The sequence below is a fragment of the Sitophilus oryzae genome, unplaced genomic scaffold, assembly GCF_002938485.1.
Source record: "Sitophilus oryzae breed Bouriz unplaced genomic scaffold, Soryzae_2.0 scaffold_1440_pilon_pilon, whole genome shotgun sequence".
Classification (NCBI taxonomy): domain Eukaryota; kingdom Metazoa; phylum Arthropoda; class Insecta; order Coleoptera; family Curculionidae; genus Sitophilus; species Sitophilus oryzae.
The window spans coordinates 1774066-1801997 of record NW_022146105.1 but is presented as its reverse complement, the minus strand read 5'-3'; the positions used below and the strand labels follow the sequence as shown (position 1 = coordinate 1801997).

The following is a 27932-nucleotide window of genomic DNA, read 5'->3' as shown; positions in this document are numbered from 1 at the left end:
CCTAAAATTTTCAAAAATGAAATACAGGATTCTTTTAAAACAGATTTATTAAAAGTTAAAAAATCAACAGGGGTTACATAGTATATTCTACATTAACTGCATTATTCTACATTATTATTAGTGTGATATCTTTAAATCTATAAATAAGTGTGGTGTGTCATATACAAATATATGACACAACACGCACATCGACCTGTATATGTATATTAATAGATACATACACATGTAGGTACTATATTATATAAACCTATTTATATATTAAATTATATACTTAATTTAAATTATCTACATTAGTTAATTATATGTTAATATAACATAGCTTTTTAATGAAATTTTAAATGACCCCGTTTATATTAAACTAGCTCTGAATACAAATGCCACAAAATACCATACGATCGAAAAAAAACGGCATCAGAGATGGCTATGAAATGAATATCGCTGTCTTTTTATATGGCAAATTATATGGGGAATGTCATCGATGATCATTTCCAAGCCAAGTGGACGCCGTTTTTTTTTTCGATTATACGGTATAATTTATTACATTATCTTTTATTCTTCCATTTCCCTGCTCCATAAGCTTCCATTTTATTACATGTTTTCAAAATTACAGGCGTCATTACAATGTAAATACTGCTTTGGAAAGGCGACACAACCATAGGATATAGGATACGGCGAGATGCAAATCGTAACTTCGACAATGAGCTATAAGAATTTCGAGATTAGTGGAATACCTTAAATACAAAATATTATTAAGAACTTACTAGCTTTCATGTTCTTTAGTCAGTATTTCTTCATTCCATTTTAAGGACAGTTATAATGATTTGTCTCTGCCATAGGGAGACGTGTGATGTATAGATTTATATTGGGTCTGAAAAAGAATATATAGAAATAGATATAACACAAACATTAATCTGAAACTACTAAGACAAAGAAACAACATATAGTGGCGTTAAATAAAAAATATTTGAAAAATTATTTTTAAAGTATACTTAAATAAGAATAAGAGATAAAAAAAGTTACATAACTTTGATGTATCTATTTTTTGACCCTTCTAAGTGTGTATTTTTCTTTTTTAAAAATATTTCTATTACAGCGTAATTTAAAAATTCTCTTTAAAGTTAGATTAATAATCTAAAGGCGCATTCTCACAACTCGTCTGCTTGGCAAGTATTTTTTTTCGGCATACAGGGTCTGGCGAGAATACGGCGCAGTTCCTATAATAAATAACTTAGAATTTCTGTATAGATGCCCGACGCACCATGTATCAATTACAAACATTTGTCAAGTACACGCGTCGTGAGAATGCGCCATAAGAGTAATACACATGAGTAATACACTAAGGTAATACATAAAATAATTGATAAAAAAATTAAAAGTCAACGTTGTTGATTGATGAATGAAGTAATATGCTAATTTACATAAAATTCTCTTCCAGAGATAATACTTATTTCCCAGCGCATTCGCCATAATGTAAAAATATAAAAACGGTATTCAAATAATCTACTAATGTTGTGATCTTTAACAATATACCGTATGATATCGAAAAAAAACGGCGTCAGCGATGGCTATGAAATGAAGACCGCTGTCATTTTATATGTAAATTTATATGAGAAATGTCATTGATCGTTATTTCCCAGCCAACTGGATGCCGTTTTTTTTTTTGATCATATGGTAGTTTTTTACATTAATCATGCAATAAGTTAAGTAACAAACACACCTATTAAACAATATATCGGCGACTTCTTGCCTGATCTTTCTTCAGGTGAATCTGCTGTTCATCCTCAATTTTTGCTACAGCTTCTCGAGATTTGATGCCTCATATTGCCGTCACTAAGAAAAAGAAAATATTTATTATATAAGAGTAGGAATAAAAAGTGCGATCTTTTAATAATATTACATTTCTAATAAACAAAACATAGCAAAAATATTTGGTGTATAAAGTGTCTCGTTTAAAAAATTGAGTTTATATCAATAACATCTTACAGTGTATACCATTTAGTTAACACCAACTAAAACGAATAAAAATTAAAAAATAATGAAGTTAAAAACTTCTTATATGTGGCTAAAATAAAATGGTGACACCGTTTTTTTCATCATACGGTATATGCGATTGAGAGTAATAAAAGCACAGTAATAATTATAATATTTTAAATGGAGATTTTATAGAAGACTCAGTTTCTGATATCCATCATGCGTGGCAAGTATGTTTTTAATTGTGAATTTCCCTTTACCTACTGTAAGGTACTTATATGCGACGCTTTCATTACTCTTCGTTTGGAAGTGGAATTTAGAAAGGAAATTTTTGAAATACGTAAATCTATTTGATAAATAACATTCTAATTTACATAAAATTCTAGATACTCTTCTAAAGATAATAACTATTTCCCAGCGCACTCGCCATAATATAAAATATAAAAACTTGCTATTCAAATCTACTATTGTGTTCTTTAAGGATATGCTTTTTTAAATTGATCATGCAATAAGTTAAGATTTCATACACATCTATTAAACAATATATCGGCAACTTCTTACCTGATTTTTCTTCAGGCGAAGCTACTGTTCATCCTTAATTTTTGCTTCAGCTTCTCTAGATTTCTTGATGCCTCATATTGTTGTCACTAAGAAAAATAAAATATTTATTAAAAATAAGAATAAAAGGTGCTATATTTTAATAATATTACGTTTCTAATAAACAGGACATAGCAAATGTATTTGGTGTATAAGGTGTCTCGTGTCTCGTTTTAAAAATATAATTTAAAGCAATAACATCTTGTAGTGTATGCCATTTAGTTAACACCTACTAAAACTTGAATAAAAATGAAAAAATAATGAAGAGAAAAACTTCTTATATGTGGCCAAAATAAAATGCAAATATTGTATTTGTTATACTATGCAGTTGAGAATAATAAAAGCAAGGTATTAATTATAATATTTTTAATGGAGTCTCAGTTTCTGATGTCCATCATATGTGGTAAGTATTACGTTTTGGTATGGTACGTTTTCATTACTCTTCGTTTGGAAGTGTAATTTAGAAAGGAAATTTTTGAAATACGTAAATCTATTGGATAAATAACATTCTAATTTACATTTTACAATTTTACATACACACTCTTAAAGATAATAATTATTTCCCAGCGCATTCGCCATAATGTAAATACATAATAACTAGCTATTCAAAGGGTATAGCCATTAGCCGGATTAATATGGGAAATCTGCCCCCGCGGTTTTTTAACTCGTACTCGATTAGGTGTCGAATCAAAATAATTAACCTAAATTTTTAGCTCTTTAACTCAAACGGTTTTCGAGATTTTCAAAAAAAACTGTTCTTTCAATTTTATTTTTATTTTTATATGTAAAATGAAAATTAATTAATGATGATTTTTTTTAATTCTTGGAAGTCTCAGACATGAAAAAATAATATGATCATGATTCTTAAACGAAAAGCCGATTTTTAGCGGAGGAAAGAAAATTAAAATCTTCATTTTTTTAACCTTTCTGAAATATGTCACTCACTAAAAATCGTCAGAAAATGTCTTTTATACACCGTTACACACAGGAATTTTTTAGAATTTTTTGAAGTGGTGGAACAATATGAAAAAAATTAAAAACTCATTCTTTTTCTAAAATCTTCTGTTTTAACTAACTTATATTTTTGTTTAGTTTAAAAAAGTGCGTAGAAAATATTTTTTCATTAAAAATACATCCTTGCCAGAAATAAACATAAAGATTATTATAAAAAAATTTCCGCCCGAGAAGATTTTAGAAAAAAAAAGATTTTAGAAAAAAAAATGAGTTTAATTTTTTTCATATTGTTCCACCACTTCAAAAAATTCTAAAAAATTCCTGTGTGTAACGGTGTATAAAAGACATTTTCTGACGATTTTTAGTGAGTGACATATTTCAGAAAGGTTAAAAAAATGAATATTTTAATTTTCTTCCCTCCTCTAAAAATCGGCTTTTCGTTTAAGAACCATGATCATATTATTTTTAATTAATTTTGAATTTTACTATAAAAATAAAAATAAAAGTGAAAAAAACAGTTTTTTTTGAAAATCTCGAAAACCGTTTTGAGTTAAAAAGTTAAAAATTTAGGTGAATTATTTTTGATTCGACACCAAATCGGTCCCTTGAATGCGGGTCAAAAAAGCCGCGGGGCAGATTTCCTATATTAATCCGGCTATACCCTTTACTATTATTGGTGTGATCTTTAAGAATACCTATACTTTTTTAAATTGATCATGCAATAAGTTAAGTAACATATACATCTACTAAACAATATATCGGCGACTTCTTACCTGCTCTTTCTTCAGGTAAAACTGCTATTCATCCTCAATTTTTGCTACATCTCTAGATTTCTTGATGTCTCATTAACGTTACTAAGAAAAAGAAAATATTTATTATAAATGAAAATAAAATGTCTTATATTTTAATAATATTACATTTCTAAATACAGGATATAGCAAATGTATTTCGGGTAGGCGGTTAGTCACAGTTAAAAAATATAGTTCATATCAATAACATCTTACAGTGTATGCCATTTCGTAACTCCTAGTAAAATTGAATAAAAAAACTAAAAAATAATGAAGTTAAAAGCTTCTTATATGTGGCCAAAATAAAATTCTTACATCATATTAGTTATATCTGCAAGTGAGAGTAATAAAGGCACAGTAATAATTATAATATTTTTAATAGAGATTTTATAGAAGACACTGAGTTTGTGATGTCCATCAAACATGGTATGTTCCTAATTGGAGGTTTCCCTGTACTGTAAGGTTGATTCCAGATGCGACGCTAAACAAATATGATGCCTCTGCCGCAGCGACGAGCCTCGAAATCTCCGGAGACCGATCCATCGTGGTCCCGCGAGATGGAAACCCAAATCAATTACACCCCGAGTAATTAGAATATGCATCTGCACTAGTCGAGCTCTCATCTGGGCCCTGGCCTCTCTCTCTCAACCTCGCATAATTATTATTTATGGTAGACGTGATATACCTTTGGCGAGCTCATTATCAGAGTGCTCGTTATCTGGTGACAAATAAAAAATTCCTTCTTCCCCTTCATGTCTTTTCGGAATTTCGGGGTTGAGACAGAGACTTCTTGTTAATTATGGCCGCTCAGGTTTTCGGGATTAGTAGATATTTCTTCTTGTACTGTTGGTTAAAATTCTAAACGGTATTAATTTATTTGATGTATTTAATATTTTAATCTCTTAACTCTGGACCCTGCACAAACTTGTGCAGGTCCTTGATAGGATGGAAGCAAGAAGCATAGTTCCTCCGGCTCTAGCCTTGCGATCCAGAGCCTCGCAGCGACATATTATGTGCTCCGCTGTTTCAGGATCTTTATAGCAGAGTCTGCAACAAAGACTTCCTTGATACAGGTTGAACTTGTTCAGGTAGTACTTGACAAACATATCGTCGGCATTATTTCTAATTTTACAGGAGAAAAAAGAAACGGTACCAAAAGTATTACCAAAATAATAATATTTGTTGGGGAAAAATAAAACCCAATATTTCGTTAAAAATTTAACGTATGTGATGTATTAAATGTATTATTCAATTAACGTTTCACTGACGATATGTCCTGTGAAGAGACCTGTTATAATGCGCACTTTATTCCTCATAAGCATCAGTAGTTCCTTTGTGGTTTTAGAATTAGGTACTTGGGTAAAGGACTTGCTATGCCTGTGCCCGTTTCTCCAGTGGACATTCTGTTTTTCCCTGATCCAGAATTTTACTACGGGTCATACATTCCCAGTACTCACTCTGGGCCAAGATAGGGTTCCGGGGATCGTTGCCTTGCTAGTTCATCGTCTTTTTCTTTGCCTTGGATGCCGCTGTAGCCCGGCACATAGAATAATTTGATTCTGTTGCTCGTAATTTGAATCTGTCAGACCTCGCAGTTCACGCAGACATATCATTTCAAGAAAACAGAGATTAACTTGACATATTTTTTTTCAATTGGTGACGTAAATACGCCTTAATAAAAAACCTTATTTGAGTTAATACAAAATGAAAGAAGATAATATTTGTAAATATATTAGAGAACAAAAAAACGAAGTCAAATTTCGTTCTTTTAAAAAATATGTGTATTGAAGATATAAAATGTACCTATATAAAGGGATGTTTTTACTCATTAGAAGGTTTGCCATTGGGACAGGCGGGGACTGTTTGATGAAAGATTTTTATTCCGAAACGAAGCATTCCCTCTTGCGGTCTGAAAAGCGTCCATGTGACTTTGTTTGAATGGCGCGGAGCATCAAAAGGTTTTGCTTTTCAATGCAAAGGCCCACCAGCTCGTTTGATCTTATATTATGTGGCGCAACGGCCTAAATGAAAGCCTTCTCTCTCCAGCATCACATCGCCGATTTGCCATCTAATAGACCGCAAAACCAAACAACAAACAACTCGTCTCTTATTCTTGTTTTCCAATAATGCTCGTTTAATTTCTTTCGAGTGCTTGTACTTCCCCCTTTTTTAATTTTAAAATGGCGATTTCCAACTTTTATTACCTCCCTCTTTTTGTAGAATTTCCCCCTTTCAGGTATAAGTTCGAGGGCAGGATCACCTGTTTATTGTTTCAGCAGGTACACAACAAATCAAGTTTTCGTAATTTCCATTTAACGTTAGAGCTGAATCACAGCGAATTTATTAGACAGTCAGTCAAAACAAAGAATTTTTTCAAGATATGAACCTGCCACAAAGGTACAGACCTTGTTTTAAGCCTTAACGGCTGCAGAGTGGTCTGTCACCATACAATATCCAAAATTAATTTTTGAATATTGTATGGTTTTTATTATTTTTGGATATTGTATGGTTTTTGTTATATACTTTATCAATATATGTATAACAATCTTCGGGTTTTTTAACAGGACACTGTCTCCTCAACGAACACCTCAGTAGAAAAAACGGCGAATGCAGATTCTGTGGGGAGAATGAGGAAACACCAGAACACCTCGTCAGTGAGTGCGCCGAGACGACAACTATTCGTGCCATAAACTTTGGTATGACTGATATGGGAAATGGAGAACTATCCTCTATAAGACCGTCTCAGATACTGGCTTTCGTCAATGTCCTAGGTCTGTATGATGAGTTATAACTCAAGAAAGGGGGGCACAATAGATCTGTATGGTCGCGGTGATTCCTCTCGCGCCCCCCTCCCACTCATTCTACATTCTACCTCCCATTCTTTGTTCTACGGGATGTAAAGTCATTATCAGCTATATAATATTATAACATTCAGTTCAGTTGAGCCTCAACATCATTTATTTGGTATAATGTAATTTAAGATTTAAAATGGATATTTAAGAACCTAATACATAAGCAAAAGAAAAGATAAAACCGTATTATGGTGTAAAAAATAAACGAAAGAAAATCAAACTAGGGATAATTTGAATGGGGAGAAATGACGCAATTCCTAAAGTAAACAGTTCATTGGTTTACACGTATTATGGCGTAAGCGACAACGTTAGAAATAAAGTTGACAATAAAGACACACTCGAAAATTCAAATCCGGCACGATAAAAGGGCTTTTGACTGGTGTGTAGATGGCTGACTCGTTTCGCAAACGATCCTTCTTATGGCCCGAAATCAGATGGAGAGTTAATCGTATGGAAATTAAAATATCTTAGTAATATCCGACCATGCGAAATGGAAACTGACTGATAAAAATACCGGTGCATTTATATTTATGGATTTGTCGCAGTCGGCCTGGATCCACGCACCATGCTGGAAAGATGATTGGCAGCTGGAAAAATCGTATTCATTTTAATTTTTAAATAGTATCCTTGGTATTTTTTTTTTACTTTATTCGATAGAAAATAACACTCTGAATAGAATGACATATCGTCCTATTGCTGCCAAAAGTCACTAACTAACATTTTTCCGAACCTGAAAATTCAATCACTAACTGTATTTTGAAGCGGAGAATCGATTAAAAAAGGATTAACTACGATTCCTGGCTATTTACGTTGTATTTTAATACCGAATGGTTACTAACTATAACATTTTTATGCAATGCAATTCATCTTTAGACGCGTTTTTCTCGTAAGTAATAAAAAGTAAGTTAGTGACTTTTGGCAGCAATGGGACGATATTATATGTCAACTTTTGACATTTTTGCATATGGTTTATTTAAAATTATAACTTGCGGTTCGTAACAAAAATTTGACTCGAAATACCAAATGTGTGGTACCAAATTATTCGTAAAAAAATGCTTTTTCCAAATATGGTAATGAGCCACCCTCGTTCCATTTGAAAAAAAAATGAGATATGGTTAAAAATACGATTTGAGCATTTTCTAACTGGCCAGGACAAAACACTGAAACGATTAGACGATCAAATCTATTTTTCCAAGGCTTCTTGACTAAAAATTAGTATTTTTAACGCAGCCATAGCACTAATTATTTGTTTTAAGCGAAAATGTCAAAAGTTGACATATGATATGTCATTCTATTCAGAGTGTCATTTTTTATCGAATAAAGTAAAAATATACCGAGGGTGCCATTTAAAAATCAAAAGTTGTAGTCAACAGGAAATGACCAAAAACAATTGAATGCGTCAATCAATCCTAATTTATGTCATATACTAACATACCAAATCTCGTTTTTTTATTTGAAAAAATAAAAAAGTTATAGGGGTGAGCCACTTTTGAGACGCACCCGGTATAATAAAAATTAAATTATAATGTTCCTGTTATTGCATGAATTTACAAAAATAAAAATTCTAGTTAATTGCAGGATTATACTGAAAAAAACATGGAATATAGAAATAATGACAACTTTATTAAATATCTTGGTGTTTATTCAGGGCGGCATATTTAAAAAAGCAAATAGATTTTTTTTCGCGCAAACTAATCCCTAAAAAGTTGTTTTAAATCGATTAGCTAGCTGTTTGTTTTGAAAGCGTCTTGCCAAACCCTAATAAAGATTACCATACTAATAGGAGGAAGAAAAATCGGCTAATTCCGCAATTAAAATGCAAATTGCCCCCGTTATAAAAAACATACCTTATCGGAAGCAAAACAATAATTTTCGTTTTATAACTTTCTAACTGTTTTAATTCGTTCCTGATGGCGATTAAGACATTCCTTGTTTCTTGTAATTATAATTGAGAGTCCGAGAAATGGCCGGGTATCGCCGGCAAAAACGCGGGCGTATATTTTAAATTTTATGCTGTTTCGACTATTTTTAAATTCCGTTTTGTGTCCGCCATCGTCGTCTACCCCACGGCCATTTGTCATTACAAAAAAACATCTTGTTTTTGTTCCTTTCCTTCCTCTTTTCCCCAGATCCAGATGTACCGCATTAACTTTCTGTTAATTTACCGCCAGTTCACGTCTAATGGCCAGCAAAGATAATACGTCTTCTATCAAAAAATAGGACCCTATTTTAATTCAAAAAAAGTATAATAATAAGAAATTATTCCTACAAAAGATATAGGGTGATTTTTTTTTAGCTGAAATCACTTATAAAAAAAACAACAAACATTCAGTATATAGAAGCCTCCCTAAACACAAAATCATAAAAATATCTCTGCGGAAATGTAACATTTTCTTTTTTCCGACTTAATAACTGAAATCAGTTTTATAAAAACATGTTCTTGCTTTACATTATTTACATTCTTCATACGTTCATACCTACAGTCTAATAGATACTGTAGTTTATACATCAATACCGTACCGACAAAAAACCAAACTAAAACAAAACAAACTAAACCAAAGCAATCAAAACACGCTGTAAGCTAAAACGCCCCTGCTTACGAATTCCAATTGCCAAGTGCTTTTCAAATCTGGCTATATTTTTACAATATTTTATCACTAAATGAAAATGTACACATCCGCCAGAAGTTTCTTGTGTGTCTATGTTTAGAAAAATTTCTAGAATGAAAAACAGAAACTTGCAACTCTTCTAAAGTTGAAAAACTTTTCTTTTTAAAAATTATGCATTTCAGCAGAAATATAAGCAATACATAAAGAGATATACAGCAATACTGACTTTACATTCGAATTGAACATTTTAAGTTTAATAAGTTGAGAGTCTAGATCTCCAATTATTGTTGAGCATTACAAATGTTATTCTGATCTTGTTTATTATATTTATATATCTTGCTCTGTGCCTCCGTTGGTTGAGATTATACTACCCAAGTAAGTAAAATTATTTACCTCCTCTATAGCTGCTGTTCCAATGATAAAGGGAGCGAAATTGTTGGTACAAACTCTCATCGATTTAGTTTTCTTAATATTGATATCCGCGTGACTATGAAAAGGAGATTGATGTCATCTGCATAACTGAGATCTTCTAACAAGCTAATGGGAGTCCACAATATTCTACGATGATTCCTGGAAATTATTCTCTTTAGAATATCATCTCAGAGGATAATAGATAAATATATATATTATATATATTTATCTATTATATATATAATAATGTATCTATATATAATCTATTATATAATAATAGATAATAGAAAGAGGATAATAGATATAAAAGAAATGGCGACAGGACGCACCCTGCCTCACCCCATTCCTAGATCTAGATATTAAAGCGTTCTACTATTACATAAAACTTCTTAATAAAAAAATGAGATTTGGTAAGTATTTTATAATTTTGGGAGAGTTTTAAATTTGCAGGGAAATGAAGTTTAAAAAGGTACATACCTAATATTTTACAATAAAAATAATTTTTGTTTGGTGGTGACATGGTGATGTCAAATGTCAATATTAAAAATATTATTAACACCCTATATGTCTATATAAGTATATAGACATGGAAAAATATATAAATATACGATGTTATCGGAGAATAATGCAGTTAAATGAATAAATTTAGTGTGCTTAAGATAATAGCAATAATATGTTTGAAAAGCGAATACAACCCAGCAGGATGCATTTATGCTAGACATTCCCTCACCCCCAACAGGCACACATGTTTTTAAACTACTTAGCTATGGGGAAAGTCTCCAAAATCCCATTTTTTAAGGGCGATTTTGAGAAGTAAATGACACGAAACGAACATAGTTCGCCTCAGAAGTTATTCCAACGATTCTAGACAGTCGCTCTAAAGCTCAAGTCTCGCTATTTTATATTTTTCCTCTTTTGGGACCCTAAATTTTCTAGTTTATTGTTTTTATGGGCTCTTTATATCCCCCATTTTATACGGTATCGTAGAATATGATGAAGTGGATTTTGATCAGCTTACTGTAATGTAATTTCTTAAGAATTATTTTGAACAAATATGTAGTTGCTTAAAAAATATAGTATGGTGTAGTAGGTATGTATCACTTACCCTATAATATATTATAATGCATTTTAAGCATTTGTAACAACACTACTATTTGTAACAATACTACTCTACTTATTATTACGTCACAACCATTCGACTTATGATCATGTAGGTACTCGCTTATCTTATGTTAAGTAACAAGTCGTATTCTGAGCTACATTGAAGCTCAGATTGTCCGCATGTGTACGAGAACAGATCGATCCAAAAAAATATTATATTCATAAAAATGTAAATGTTAAATACTGAATTATTTTGAAATATTACTGTACAGCTGGGGAGCATACAAATAAAATTCTGCTAATCTAAAAAATATCAACGATATAAACATACAGGGACAAGTGGAGAGTGTACGTGAGCGAACTATAAATGTCTATATTTATTGTAGTTTTCTAAGATAAAAAAATAGATCATTGGTCCAGAATGTTGACAGTTTGCTTTAGTTCAATATTAATTCTTGACTTTATTATTCTGTATGGCTTTGCATCTAGGTCCTGACTTGGAATAAAGAGATTAAAGGAGTATATCAAAAAACTTAGATTGAGTGCGATGGGGATTAAAAATGGCCGACTTAAATTCCGGTTTGTCAGTTCTAATTTTATTCAAAACGTGCACACTAACATCCGCTACGCTACTGAAGCAGGTAAATCATATTGACGTATCTAAATTCTTTGACAAGTACTACAAGTTAATATGTTAAGTGCGTTATTTCTTCATGTAAAGTTACGTTTTCTGAAAGCCCTCAACTGAAAACAATATGTCGAGCGGTCAAAGTCTGGGTCCGGTTCTGGTCTATCTAAAACGACATGTCCCTTTCTTCTCCTGCCACCGTATTTTTTATTTTGTCCCTTTTAATTTGGAAAATGGACTAGCAAGTGATCCTAGCCAGTCTATACGTGACAACTACCTCATCTAAAAGCTTTCTTTTGTTTTTTTTTCGTTTTTTCCCGCCGGGTGGAGAACGCAACGACAATACAGCTTCAAACGGCCCAAATCCCTGTTTGTTTTTTATTGGATTAGTTTCTTTGGATGGATGCATCGGCTTTTCCAGAATTTTAATCTGGCACGAGGTGGCAAGGATAAAACCTCAAACGGCAAATTTAACTTATTCGATTTGTTTTTTATGTTATTAGCATCAAGACTTAATTTTAGTTTGTAATCCACATTAATCTATAGCACCGAATGTCTAATCTGATAAGCACTCTTTACTATATATTACACTATTTGGTGTATAAAGAATAATTTATTTTTAATGTGAAGGAATTACTAGTAACACTCTGTGTTACAGATATCATATAGGATAACAACATAACTTAACAACATGTAACTTTTTTATGTATTTTGGAAAATTAGACCGCTTTAATCTCTAATTTCGAGTTTTTGATAATGTCCTGTAGAGGGTGGCCTAAATTCAAGTGGTCATTTAACTGTTTAACTATGCCATAATCTGGCCATTTGGCCAACACTGAATTTAGGACACTCTGTGTATCAAAAAAGAAGAAGAGGCCAAGAACAAATTTATTTTTCATATATGTCAAATATCTCAAACACACCCTTAATTCTTGGAAAAAAAATGTATCTATGATATTAAATATTAAAAAAATCATACTGGAAATTACATTAGAATTAATTATTTAATTGTAAAGTGTAAAGCAAATTTGTTCATAAAAAGTATAAATTAAAAAAGAAAATAGTCTCAAAGTCTCTTTTATTCTTTTTTAACGTATAAACCAGGTCTCTTTGAATTAATTAAATTTAAGTTTAAGGCGGGTTCTCACTTGTCAGTTTCGCTGACGCAGTGTGACTGATTCAGTGATACTGAACAAATAATGAACGTCAGAACACATTTTCATGTTAAATGATCAGTAGGTACATTCGTACTTTCAGTTAAAGTGAAAACCAGTTCTACTTTTTTTCATTTTTGACTGATCATTATCGAATAATGAATAGAAACTGAAGCGTGAGAACTAAATTTTCGTGATTTGTTTAGTTTACAACGTAAAAAAGTTTACTACGTTAAAGTTAATTAATTCTTTTAATATAGTTTCACTAGCACCCCGTTTATTTCTTCGCAATATCCAGGACCTGACCCACCACCTACGACGTTTTATTCGTTTCTGGTTCGCTAGAATATTCTGTAATTCATTTGCTAATATTGTAAACCAACTTCGCGAACACCTGGTTTTAATTTTGTTCTAACCATTTTCATTGCACATTGAAAAAAATGTACCTATATATTAAATATGAAAAAAAACTATTAGAGAATTGTTTTTTTTAAATTTCAATCTAGTCGATAATCGAAAAAAGTGAAAAGTTAATTAAAAAAGGAGATCCTGAATTAGTTCTGGACACAGCGCGGCCTGAAATGTCACAGGGGCGAACCGCAGGACACGCACATGGGGGTGGATTATATTGCTTTTCCAAGCCACCCTCTCCGCAACCAATGGGCCGCAAACCAACCCCAAGCCGAACGTTCCACCCCGCACTTTTGTTTGTTCCGACTTCTTAATCAGGGCTGCCTTTTTTTCATTTAATTGATTTATCTACTACCGCGTATTGACAAATATCGCTCTGCTTGTTTAGACTAATCACATGTAAATGTCAACCAGGCAGTGTTTTTTTTTCATTTATTCTTATGAACTCTCACTTGAAAAATAATAAAAACCTTTAAATATTATCATAAATCCATTTACCCGTCTCATTTGCTCTTTGTAAATCAACTCTATTGCACAACCTACATATTTTGCCAAAATTTCATTTCGATATAAACTACCGTTCTCCTTGGAGCTTCCGCGGCGTATGAGAGGCGCCACCCTGTATATGAAATAAAACAAGGATGAAAAAGTCCTGCAAAATACAAACATATTACGTATTTTGTACGAAAGGATTTTCACATGCAAAGATCCAGGGACGGTGGTAATTTATTGGGCCATATTTCAAATGGGTGCGTATAAATCAGTTTTGTGAATTAATAGTCTTGTTCTGTTTAAGACTACATAAGCTGCTACATCCGTATTCGACCAAATCGCTGCCATTCTATGCCGAATGCCGAAACGAGACACGGCCTACTCGGCGTTTAATCGCTAAAAGGGATTAAAGTCCTTTAGGAAAACTAAGTGATACGGTTTGCACGTCGGAATTGTCGTGAGATACCCCACACTAGGTCTCCCTCCCCCGGAATTTGACGGTTAAAAAACACCACGCCACTAAAAATAAATGGGAGGCCCAGTTTATTTTTAAAATAATTAAATCCCTCGGTGTGTTTTTTTTATATAAGTCTAAAACAGGAAGCAAACCCCTGCGTGTTTACGTTCGATGGGACCTGGTGATTTTTTATTCCAAAGGGGGGTTGATTTCTTTCATCTTATATAACTATTATTTTAGTAGAGAAGCAGCAACTTTTTTCTACACTCACCGGCACGAAAAACGGGCACCTTAAAATTTTGATGGTTTTTAAAGTTTAATATATTTTGTTCTAGTGGACCGATTTTGAAGATTTTTTAAGTAATTTGTAGCTAAATTATTTGACATTTTAGTATTTCTTTCTAAATTAAAATGAATAATTTTCTTATATGTTTTTAGTTTTTCCATCATTTAATGAACGAAAAAATGTTAGTGTCTTTTTCAAAAGAAAATATCTCCAACAAAAATTCCACAGGGTGTTTCAAACTTTAACCACGACTTTTCCTTCGTATAATTGACAGATGAGAAGTTTTATTTTAAATTTGGTTTGGTAAATTTAGAAAGATATACTAAAAAGTCAAATAATTTAGCTACAAATTGCTTAAAAAATCATCAAAATCGGCCCACTAGAACAAAATATATTAAATTTTAAAGCGCATCAAAATTTTAAAGTGCCCGTTTTTTGGGTCAGGGAGTGTATTTAATTTATTGATTATAATTTTTAATAGGTCTTATTTATCATCCCTGTTCAAAAAAACACAACATCTAGAAACTTTGTTGTTTAAATTGTGGTTGATGAAATAAAATATATTTTGGGACTTACATTGTCTACACAATCTATATATTCTAATAATCTACTTAGTTTTTGGTGAAGGGGTGGTAGAAACTCTTTTATAGGCGAATGGTGCTCGTTCCCATCACCATCTCGAGAGAGATGATCATAGAGTCGAACACGAGACAGTGTGGGAGTCAGAATATTACCCACTAAAAATGTTCACCTCCAAGGAATCAGCTGCCGAAGTATGATCAGCTATTATTCCTGTTGGTATTGAGGCAGAACGAGAAGAGATTAATTATTAATTCTAAATTAAAGACAATGCCAAAAAAGTACAATTATGGATATTAACAATATAAAAAATTTTGTGTTGGAAGTATTTTAAAATACTGGCAAAATATTTTATAGGCACGCCTATGCAAAACGAAACCTAGTCAAGTATGCAGATGAATTAAGCTTGCTAAAAAGCGACAAGACACTTTAAGCATGTAGTGGAAAGCATCCGTTAATGCCTGTTCAAGTGGCTTGATCGCATCACTCCCATCTCTGGCGAGCTCTAAGCCCGAGGAGTGTCTTGATTGTTTCCTCCCTCATGTCCTCGTTGTAAAAGCTTCAAGTCGACTAAATCAAATCTCTAGTTTAATCTATTTTCTGTGGACTTTTCCTATCTCACGAAATTTGACAAATATATCCGTAGTCTATTTAGAACATTCAGTCATTTTCGAAGAGTTTAAATAGAAGTAATTCGCGGTTTAAAACTATTTGCTAAACCCAACCTGAGAATTATATAATTAAGCATAGTTTTATTTTAAATAAATTCACCTAAGCATCAAAAAATGCTTAACGTTTCAGGGGCTATATCTCCCCCTGTCATCAGAAACATAAAAACAAAGAGATTAAACAAAAATGGATAACATCTATTATGTAACTCATAGAAAAACTTATACGGAGATTTTTTGCCATACTGGTTCTTCGTACTCTAAAAATCTGTTAAGTATACAGTTAGCTATATTTTAATGTACGGTATAGCAACAACGTGTATAATTAATGTAATATAACCATGCACAAAAATAGAACAAGCATTATTTTTTGTTCTGTTTTCAATACAAAGTACTTATACAGGGTCTTAAATAAGTGCAAATATTTTTAGGGGTAGTATATTTTGACCCCATAAAGACCTTTTGGATTTTTTTAGTTTTTAGTTAAAAAACATAATTTGTTGATAATATGGCAACATAAGTAGTAGATTAAATTTACACGAAAGAAAATCCAGAAAAGATGCAGTGGTTCTCAAAATTTTGGCAAAAAATCAATTTTTTGGCAATTTTCACAGTAAAATAAAAAGAAAAACGGAAAGAGAAAATAAGTTTCTTTAATCGAGATCTGCCAGCCCTGAAAATATTTGCACTTATTTGAGACTCACCCTGTATTGAACGATGTGCAGAAATAAAAATTATCTAGATATGACTTAAAAAAATTTATGGCCAACTTAGGGAGGTCCGAGGTCCCCAAGAAGAAAATAAATATTAGGGGGTGACAAGAAATTCCTCAATTCCCTACATCCAGAAGAGTTTTAGGATATCCTGTAACGGACTTGAAAAAATATCAAAATAATGTAATATCATACATTTTAAGACAATATTAGATTTTTAAACAAAAATATTGATTCAACTCATTTTGTTCTATTTATGAAATAATTAGTAAACGAATTTTGATTCTTTTATGAAGCGATGTTGTAATTATTTCATAAAATAATATTCGTAATTAATTTTAATATTGTTAAAAATTAATATTGGTTTCAATATAAATTAGAATTTGCTTAAAATAACGGTATATATTTTACTCCGCAAAAACTGAACTGTCGCAAACTGCTACACCCTCAAAAACTATAAAAGAATTGCTTTTTATTCTCAAATGCAGTTTATAAAGTGATTTGGAAAAGTGGCTATAAAGAAAATCATAACGGAAGTATTGTACCTATTATAAAAGTAAAAAAAAACTCTTAAAAAATGCCTAATATTTTTCATTGTTAAAATGGCTATAAAGTCCAAGATCCATGTTCATGGATCTGAACTATTTTCCGGAAAACCTTTAGAAGATTACGATATCTAGAAATAATAATAATTTTAGGTTAATGAAGCCTACTCAGTTTTATAAAATGAGGAAACACCAGAACACGTCATCACTGAGATGACAACCAATCGTGCCATAAATTTTGGTACGGTATCGGAGATGGAGAACTAACTCTGTAAAACCGTCTCAGATACTGGCTTTTGTCAAGGCCTTGAGACTGTATAATGAGTTATAACTCAAGAAAAGGGGGCACAATAGATCTATAAGGTCGCGGTGATTAACTTCCTCCCTCCCATCAACATCTAATATTTTATAGCGCTGAAAGAGGAAATATATCTTAGTCAGTTGCAAAATACATAGATTTTCCAGTACAGTTATAGTATAGTTATTGTCATACGGGTATTGAGTGTATTTAATATAATAATAATTTTGACACAAAGGTTAAACGTCCGCCTCACAATGTAGCCACAGTATAGCATTTACGTATACACAAAGTAAGGGATACACAGTGTGCCGTAGGATACACAGTGCTTGTGTATTACGTTTAAACTATGTTTACACATTGCAGTTGTGACTACCGCGTGTATACGTATGTATTTTGCTTCGTATATCTTGTGCTAGATAAAACTACTTCTTATGAACGAATTTAGGAAATAATACAAGTTTTGATGCCTAAGTTTTCATTCTTTTTAAGAAATATTTATTCAATGGTACCAATTATAACATTTTAGAACGAAAATTAGGAAGGCAAAACTTTGTATTTTCCAAAAGTATCTCGATCGTAAGTTCAAGAGAAGTAGCCTTAAAATTGTTCCATTTTTGTTTTGTATTAAATGTACCATTTTTCTTCCATAAAATGGATTAAGTGTTTAAAAAATAAAATTCTTATATTTCTTTATATCATGGAACGCAATAGCGCAAATAACACAATAATAATAATTATTTACACTGCAGACACCAGAAAAAAGAAAACACTGTAAAAGAACAGAATTTGTATCAAAATGTATTAAAAATATAAGTACCTAGAATAACAACATACTAAAATAGTAAACACTGGTATATCGCCACGATTCTGGTGGACCTCGTTTAGTCATTTTTTCTCCTCTTTTCCTCCAAGCAGTTGGTTTATTAGCATACTCATTCATCGAGCACTCTGTTGGACTTTGTTGTATTTTATTTCCAGATTAACAATCTCACCCTTAAATTTTATATGAACTGATTATTGAATATTAAACATATCTGTATATTGATCCATCAATAACTTACCGAATATCAGTGTAAGAAGTTCTTTGAAGTGTTTAAATCTTTCTTTCTTTGGTCCATTTAGATTTGTATTATTTCCAAATTAAAAAAAAATATATTGCAGAGCTAACTCAGCTAACCTCTTTATCATTATACGAGAATATTTAGAGTTTTCATTCACTGGAGTCAAAATTTGGTAAATTGGGTATTGAGTAAGGGAAGAGTCGTTGCTATAATATTAATAATACTCTTAGGAAGGTGTAACAAGGTAATTAAAAACTTGTACTTACCTTAAAATCTCTTTTAAACTACACACAAACAGAACATTTATATAGAGCTTCCGAATGATAAAACAATAATGGCTGCTAACACATACCACTCCTAGAAAGGAGAAAGGAGAGAGGACACATAAGATATACTTGGTCGGTGTATCTACACTGAGGCTATCCGCGCATGCGCACACCTTCATTTCATGCTAGAATGTAGACACAACAGTACACTATTACAAAGTGTCTATATAGATATTTATATTATGTGTATACGTCACATTTTGACAAGGTGTGTACTATAGGCACAACTATGATACGAAGTATCACACATACATATGACTTATACACTGTATGTCTCATATACCGACGTCAGATTTCATCATTTTAATAATTATTTGTTACGTTACAAAAAACTTTTTAGAATCTTGAGTGCATACGGTATACAACTAGTAAACACTATATCACACAATTCTATCAATATAAACCTGCGTGTATCTCATATGTATATGTTAGAACTAGATGAACACTTAGGTTCACTTTAATATATGTTGTTTCTCATGTGTCTCCCTTGTAGAAACGTAATTTCATTTGGACGTGCTATATGGGTAACTTCCTCCCTCCCATCAACATCTAATATTTTATAGCGCTGAAAGAGGAAATATATCTTCTTATATATCTATGTCAGTTGCAAAATACATAGATTTTCCAGTACAGTTATAGTATAGTTATTGTCATACGGGTATTGAGTGTATTTAATATAATAATAATTTTGACACACGAAATAAAAGAATAAATTCTATTATCAGTAAGGTAATTTTTATAATTATGACTATATTAAAACAAGGAAATGAAATATAACTCACCACTAGTCCGTATCTGTACAATTAAACCAATAATATAGTAATTATTTCTCGCTTAAATTATAACTTCGGAATGGAAAACTCATTAATATATGCGAACAAAGTGGTCATTGTGCAAACGTACACCGGCATTAATACAATGATTTAACTTAGAATAAATTTCAGTTGGTGTGATGACATGTAATTTTCAATTGTGGCGACAATAAATATACAATTCGACTTGGGGGTGTGTTATGTATTCAGTTGAGAATATAAATGACCGTTGCCCGAGGAATTTCAGCTATTTGCTTAATTAAATTTGGGGCTATAAATGTTAACGGAACTTTGGTGAGCATCTCCGCTCTGTTGTGCCTCCTGCGGTCCTTAGTGCTTGTTTTGTCTGGTATCTCGCCACTTGTCACGTTCCCTGGAAACGTCCTAGATCTGTTTTGCACAAATTCAATTTTAAATTGTGACCGAAACTTGGCGGCGAGAATCATTTTTAGATTTTGCATCGCATTTGCCGCCTCGAAACTTGTCCGACTTACTTCGAATACAAATTCGAAACTTTTTGACGAGCTACATTCACACTTTTTATTCGTAACCGTTTAGAAATATACTACGATAAAAAAGACTTTTTTAAAGTTGATTGTAAAAAGTATATTGTATCTTTTACGTATATTAATAAATAAACCCCCTGCTATTTTTTACATACTTTCAAAGGCCTTAGAAAGATAGTAAACAAAGTCAAAAATTATAAAAATTTCAGCATTTGTAGAAAATTTTATGTAGATTCACAATATATGCAAAATGAAGATTTTAACTCCCAGTAACTACGAAATAAGACAGAATCGAACCGATGTTGGTAAAAAAATTTCAAAACACCCTGTATAAGTATGAATTTGATATAGTATTTAATTAAAGATGTCAGTTGTCTTGATTTTCGTTTTATTTTTTATTATTTGCTCTTATTAGCAAAAAATGTGAATACTAAAAGAGCTGAAATATGATATTCTTACCTGTTCGCAAGGGTTTTTATTTTATGCACCATATTCCCTGCAATCGCATTTATTGTAAAATTCTGAATCAAATGGAACTAGGTACATCAACTGGCCGATAATATCCATTAAGATATTTTTCGCAACTGATTCCTGTTCTGTAATCCTGAAATAAGAAAATAATTATTTTAATACAATAAATAGTTTCTTGACAAAAAGATGAGTACGTTTTTAGTACAAATAATTTTCCGTAATATTTTATAAATTATCAAACATTTTTCGATAATATGAAATTATTTCAAAATAATTGGGACTTTTCAATTCGAAGGAACCTTGATTTTTAGCTATTTTTGATAAATGTTAAAACGTCCTCTAGATCAATTACTGTTTTCGTAAGACTACAACAGACTATATCTTCTTATTCTACATCTATTAATTAGCAAATAACAGCATTTTTAATAAAATCGGTGACATGACGAAAATTGCCAATTTTCATGATTGTATGTATGGGAAGAAGTCCAAAAAATGTTCATTTATGCTATTTTTCACATATTTTCAAAGGTTTTAAAAACATACTATAACATTGTCATAAAATTATGAAAATTTCAGCATTTGTAGAAAATTTTATGAAGATTCGAAACATTTGTTTTGGGCCGTTGTTTTTCAGCTTTTCCATTTTTGATGATGGTTAAAACGTTCACTAGATCTATTATACTGTTCATTTTTTTTAAATTTTCCTAGTAAAACACAGGCGGGGGTAAAACATATAACTAGACTATTTTGGATTTTTGAAAACCGGTAACGAGAAAATATATTACTTTTATCGAGATCTACCAGCCCTGAAAAAACTTGTGTGCACGTATTATAACTTCAATTTTGAAGTAAGGTTTAAGGAGTATCAATATGTTTAAAACCATGTTGTTTACGTTTATGAGCCACTATAGGTATTCCCCGTATAGGTATTTGGTTACGGAAAGACGGAAAATTAATTTGAACCACCTGGAAACGTAAATCTGAGGAAGGCCTAGGCAATTCGCAGGCAGCGACTACCACCCTCCTGCGTGGGAACCGATTCCTCGAGGAAGCGCTCTAGACGTGCACCGCGTCTGCGACCAGCCACTACTTCCGGGATTCCCCCACCGGAATGGCAAAGGGCACAAGTGGCTCTCGGCTGTCGGATTTGAGGGCCTGCCTGGTCGCATTCCGCGGTTTGTGGGAATTCTCCAAAATATGTCGGCATATTTGCTCGGGTGTTAATTTTCCGGCCTATTTGACAAATCGCGCTCGTTTTTTGACGCGCACCGATTTTTTTTAAATATCGAATTTCCAATAACTATACAGGTTTTTTTTTAGGATCTAATATATGATAGATATTTGAGTTCCTACTTGAAATTCTAAATATAATTTTTATGTATGAATGTATCGAAAATGTAGAATGTTTAGGAGGGGAGTTAGTCACCGCGACCTTAAAGATCTATTGTGTGTTCCCCTTTCTTGAGTTATAACGAGTTATAACTCATCATACAGTCTCAAGGCTTTAACAAAAGCCAGTATCTGAGACGGCTCCACAGAGGCTAGCTCTCCATCCTTGACATCAGCCGTACCAAAGTTCATGGCACGAATGGTCGTCGTCTCGGCGCACTCAGTGATGAGGTGTTCTGGTGTTTCCCCGTATTCCCCACAGAATCTGCATTCGCCGTTGTTTCTCAGCTTCAGCCTACTGAGGTGTGCGTTGAGGAGACAGTGTCCTGTTAGAAACCCCGTGACAATCCGAAGATTGTTTTTACTTAAATCAAGGAAAACCTTTGATTTTTCTCGGTCGTAGGTTCTGAGGAACTTTTTCGAGTGTCTTAGACCGTTGGAGGACACCCATTCCAAGTTACGGTTGGAGTCTTCCAGATTGGAGACTATCCCTTGGTGAGCAGGCAGCCAGAGTAGGAGGACTTTTTATGTATGTGATATACAGGAATTTCTCGTTTTACGCGGGGGCTACGTTCTTTGAAAATACCGCGTATAGCGAGTGGTGCATCGTCATTGGAATCAGAAAATTGTATACAAATTTTGAGCTGTCAAAATATTGGCTCCCCTGTATATTTTACAGCAAAGTCGTAAATAGGTATTTTAAAGGTCTGCGTACACCTGAATATACTGCCAAATTTAAACAATTTTCAACCTGAATTTAAGTAATTTAAGAAAAACTGCATCTTTTTTTAAATTAAAACTGAACATGTAACAATACAAAACCAGGCAAATATCATAGTACCTTAAGTTGTCATATAATTTTGTCAATATCAAATTGTATTATCTAAACGTTATGCTTTTACCTCATCCAAACCAGTTTTAAAACAAAAATGCATTTCGGGGACACAAGAAATTACAATGGACAATGATAGAATCATAGATTGACAAATTAAGGTATGTTGACATTTGCCTGGTTTTTACCAATTGTTTCCTGTCAGTTTTAATTTAAAAATAGATGCAGTTTTTCTTAAAGTAGTTAAAATGGGCTTTTCTAAACACAAGTAACAATAAATGTATTAATTTTTATGAATAAACAGCACGAAATATAGCAAAGAAGAGCATAAACGTATTTTACTGTCAATTATCTGACAATGTTTGGTGTATGTTATGTAAAATATATACCCGATTGCTACTTTTAAAATAATCATACTGTATTTAAGGATAATATAGGGCTAACATCCTGTTTGGTAGAAGGTACACAACTAGATTTATATTGAAATATGACTGGAATGTAGATTTTTTTATATTTTATTATTTTTGCGGTGAACATAAAACTGGTTTTACAGCTTAAAGCTTACCGCACACGTTGCAAAGAGTTGTAAAATCACAATATTCTAGTCTCGAAATCGTAAAATTTGGTTCAACAGTCTTTGTATCTACAATATTGCTATCCACTACATTCCCTGCTAAAAGACTTAACACAACGTATATTCTTATATTATATCATATACCTAAAGCAAAATTTAAAGCTTCTAAATTGGACACTACCAGATAAAAATCAAACTATGAATTTAAAATTTTAGTTCCTTTTCAGTCATTTCCTACATTATGCGTTGCTATTATAGGATGAGTATCATTATGTCAAAACATTCACATATGGCCGTGATGTATGACAGACAGGTAAAAGAGGAAGGTAGAATTCACCCTAGCTTATTTATATATTTGTAGAATTAGTTTCTAGGAAGATTTTTCTTGTGCTAGCGTACAATTTAATCACTCTCATTAAATGTCAAATAGAAAAAAGCTTGATTGATGAAAATTGATTTTACTGTGTTTTATATCACTTTGAATTTTAATTTTCCTGTACAGAATTTCCTGCGCAGTATTTTTGTATGTATTATGGTCTCTAAGGCACGTTTTGTAATAAGTTTTAGATATAATTCAAATAATAAACCTAAATAAATATTGTAAAAAGAGTGTTAGTAAATAGGTAGGTACATACTGAATTCTGAAAAACTTTACTACTTTACTGAAATAATATCTTTTTTTTTGGAAATTGTCCTAAACTTAAACTTTTCTTGAAATATTGTCATTTAGACACGTATTATTAGCCTGCAATATATCGGGTACGTCTCAAAAGTGGCTCACCCCCTATAACATTTTTATTTTTTCAGATAAAAAAAACGAGATTTGGTATGTCAGTATATGACATAAATTAGGATTAATTGTATTCAATAATTGTTTTTGGTCACTTCTTGTTTCACCGGAAATTACTACAAATTTTGATTTTTAAATGGCACCCTCGGTGTATTTCTACTTTATTCAATAGAAAATGACACTCTGAATAGAATGATATATCATATCTCATATCATATGACGTTTTCGCATATGGCTTATTTGAAATTGTAACATGCGGTTCATAACAACAATTTGACTCAAAATACCAAGTGTGTGGTACCAAATTATTCGTAAAAAAATGCTATTTTCAAATATGCTAACGAGCTACCTTTGTTTCATTTGAAAAAATTGAAATATGGTTAAAAATATGATTTGCGCATCTTTTAACCGGCCAGAACAACCCACGAAAAACATTAGACTATCAAATCTATTTTTCCAAAGCTCCTTGATTAAAAATTAGTGTTTTTAACACATTCATTGCACTCTAGATTGAAATTTAAAATACAATTTTTTTAAGCGAAAATGTCATAAATTCATAATCATTCTACTCAAAGTGCCATTTTCTATCGAATAAAGTAGAAATATATGGAGGGTGCCATTTAAAAATCAAAAGTTGTAGTCATTTCCGGTGAAACAGGAAGTGACCAAAAACAATTGAATACGTCAATCAATCCTAATGTATGTTAAAGACTAACATACCAAATCTCGTTTTTTATCTGAAAAAATAAAAAAGGTTATAGGGGTGAGCTTGACACTTTCGAGACGCACCCGGTATATACTAGAGTAATTTTAGACATCCAGATGGATATTTATATTATATAGCTTTTAAAGGAATTAAACGATTTTACGTAGGGAAATATAGAAATAAATGCAACAAAAGGGTCGTCTCCTGCGTGGTCGTAAATAAACCCTTGGCTATAACTCAATGGGCCCTTACAAGTATCTGCGTAAATCCGAGAGCCTAACTAATAGCTGTTTATTAAAAAGATAGTGGAGAGAAATAAAAAAGGCGGTCTCCCAGGCAATTCTCGGCCATCAGTCATCGGAATATTTTTTATCTACTGTCAAGCCGCAAACATAAAACACTGGAAGATAAAGTGGAGCAGTTTCCTCCAGAGAGCCCTAACGCTCCAACTCGATATAGATGGACGTATATTACGGTCCGATAGCCGGCAGCCCGAAAGCCATACGTCAAAAGTTTTGTCGACACCCCATGTCACTTGTCACGTCTTATACTTCATTTCACATTCAATCTATGATACAATGCGACGGACCTCTTACCTATTATCTGACCGTACTTTCTTAAATGTTTTACAATTCTTTTGTAATCGATCTTTTATATGGCTTTTTATTTACTAGTCATTAAAAAAAATTCAAAATTTTAAAATATTTAATCATATAATATACCGGGTGCGTCTCAAAAGGGGCTCACCCCTATAATTTTTTATTTTTTCAGATAAAAAAACGAGATTCGGTATGTTAGTATATGACATAAATTAAGATAGACATATTCAATTGTTTTTTGTCACTTCCTGTTTCACCGGAAATGACTATAACTTTTGATTTTTAAATGGCACCCTCGGTATTTTTTCTTTATTCAATAAAAAATCACATTCTGAATAGAATGGTATATCATATGTCAACTTTTGACATTCTCGCTTAATAAAATACTCGTATTTTAAATTTCAAACTAGAGTGCCATGGGTATGTTAAAAATACTAATTCTAAATCAAGGAGCCTTGGAAAAATAGATTTGATCGTCTAATGTTTTTAGTGTCTTGTCCTGGCCAGTTAAAAAAATGCCCAAATCGTATTTTTAATCATATCTCAATTTTTCAAATGGAACGAGGGTGGCTCATTAGCATATTTGGAAAAGGCATTTTTTACGAATAATTTGATACTACACACTTCAATTTTAGATACTTACACACGGTATTTCGAGTCAAATTTTCATTACGAACCGGAAGTTATAATTTCATATAAACCATATGCGAAAATGTCAAAAGTTGACATATGATATGTCATTCTATTCAGAGTGTTATTTTCTACCGAATAAAGTAAAAAAACACCGAAGGTGCCGTTTACAACTCAAAAGTTGTAGTCATTTCCGGTGAAACAGGAAGTGACCAAAAACAATTCGAAAACAGGGCAGGGAATGACGTAGAATATAATAGAAAATCTTCTATATACATAGGTATGATTCCTTTAAATATACCGAAAACCTAATAGTACAAATAGAAAATTACAAAACTATAATTAGTTATCTACATTGCTCCCCAGTGCTCCAAAAATGCTCCATATAAAGTTTCCCCTTTAGTGTTTCAGCTTTTTACTATAGTTAATATTTTAAGTCACTGTATCTTAAATATATTTGTATTTCTCTCATTAGTAGATTTAAACTGAAATTCCTATTCCAATCTTTACGTATTTGATTTAATTTTGAATACTTACGAGTACGAGATCATAAAACAAATAAATGCAGCCTAAATCGGTATAAAATAATTTGAAAATACTTATTATGTAAAAAATAGAACTGCAGGAATAAAATTTTATAACACAATTCTTTTAAACCAACTTTCAGAAGCCAAATCTCAAAACAGTAAATATTAGAACATCTAAATATACAATATGTTTGTACTTACATATTACGGCTTATTATGATCACTAAAAACACTTTTTAAACACATTTTTCGTAAATATACTCGCAACTCAGGCTGCCAAAACTTCGATAAACAAATCACTACTAGCGCCTACTAGACTTTTTTCAGCTTTGCCTGTGGCCAGTGGCTTCGCTGTGTCGAGCTGAGTCATAGCAGCGCTATTTTTTGCTATTTTTTTGCGCCTTCATTCCGAAAGGTATTTGTTTATAAATTTAACGACCTTCCAACAAGAAATTAGCCCCAGTAGCGGGTAATAAATAAGTATTTAAAATAGATTAGGGGTGGCAATTATTTCAATAAATAAAAATCTATAATATCTTTTAATAAAAAGCGTGGCAAAAAATCTTTACTTATTTTAATTATAATCTGTATAATAATTATATAGATCATCGTTAAAAACTTTTTTAATAAGTAGCATCCTATTATTTTTTATTTATTTATTTTTCTGTTTATATCTGGTTTCTTTCTTGGGTACCTTTTTTTTACATTAAGTCTTGTCTAATTATATTTTTGTCTGAGTATAAATCTATATAAAAAGATGTTACTAACGTAAGCCACTGCTTTTATTAAATCGCATAACAAATCACGCAAAAAATAAATCGGACGTAAAAGACTAAACATGCCGAATACAAGGAATATAAAACGCTGTCACATATTGTGTCAGAATGTCTTCATAAATTCTCTATCGAAAATTGTTTTCCACGCCTCGGTGCATAACGTGGAAAATCGAATTGCAACAGCTGGAATAAAGGCAGTACACTCATTTTTTGAGACATATTCAAAAAAAGAAATACGCATAATATAACGCCTTATTAATCTGGAATTAAATTATTATATACATATATAGTTAAAAACTTGTGTGTCCCATTTTTACCAAGCTTTAATTTTTTAAATATTTGAGCTAGGTTTTCCGTCAAGTTTTAATATGTATATTAACCAAAAAAGGCATATATGTTGTGGACTGCAATCACAG

General features: G+C 31.9%; 1 long non-coding RNA gene across 1 annotated transcript; it reads right to left on the bottom strand.

Annotated features, from left to right (window-relative positions):
* Window positions 1-83: 83 nt before the first annotated feature.
* Window positions 84-27027, bottom strand: LOC115876722. The gene is made up of 8 exons (XR_004049194.1): window positions 26942-27027; window positions 20682-20826; window positions 10165-10341; window positions 4296-4376; window positions 2533-2618; window positions 1718-1830; window positions 762-868; window positions 84-702 (listed from the first exon to the last, which is right to left on the bottom strand). It is a non-coding gene; the product is annotated as an uncharacterized LOC115876722 (long non-coding RNA).
* Between the last annotated feature and the right edge of the window lie 905 nt (window positions 27028-27932).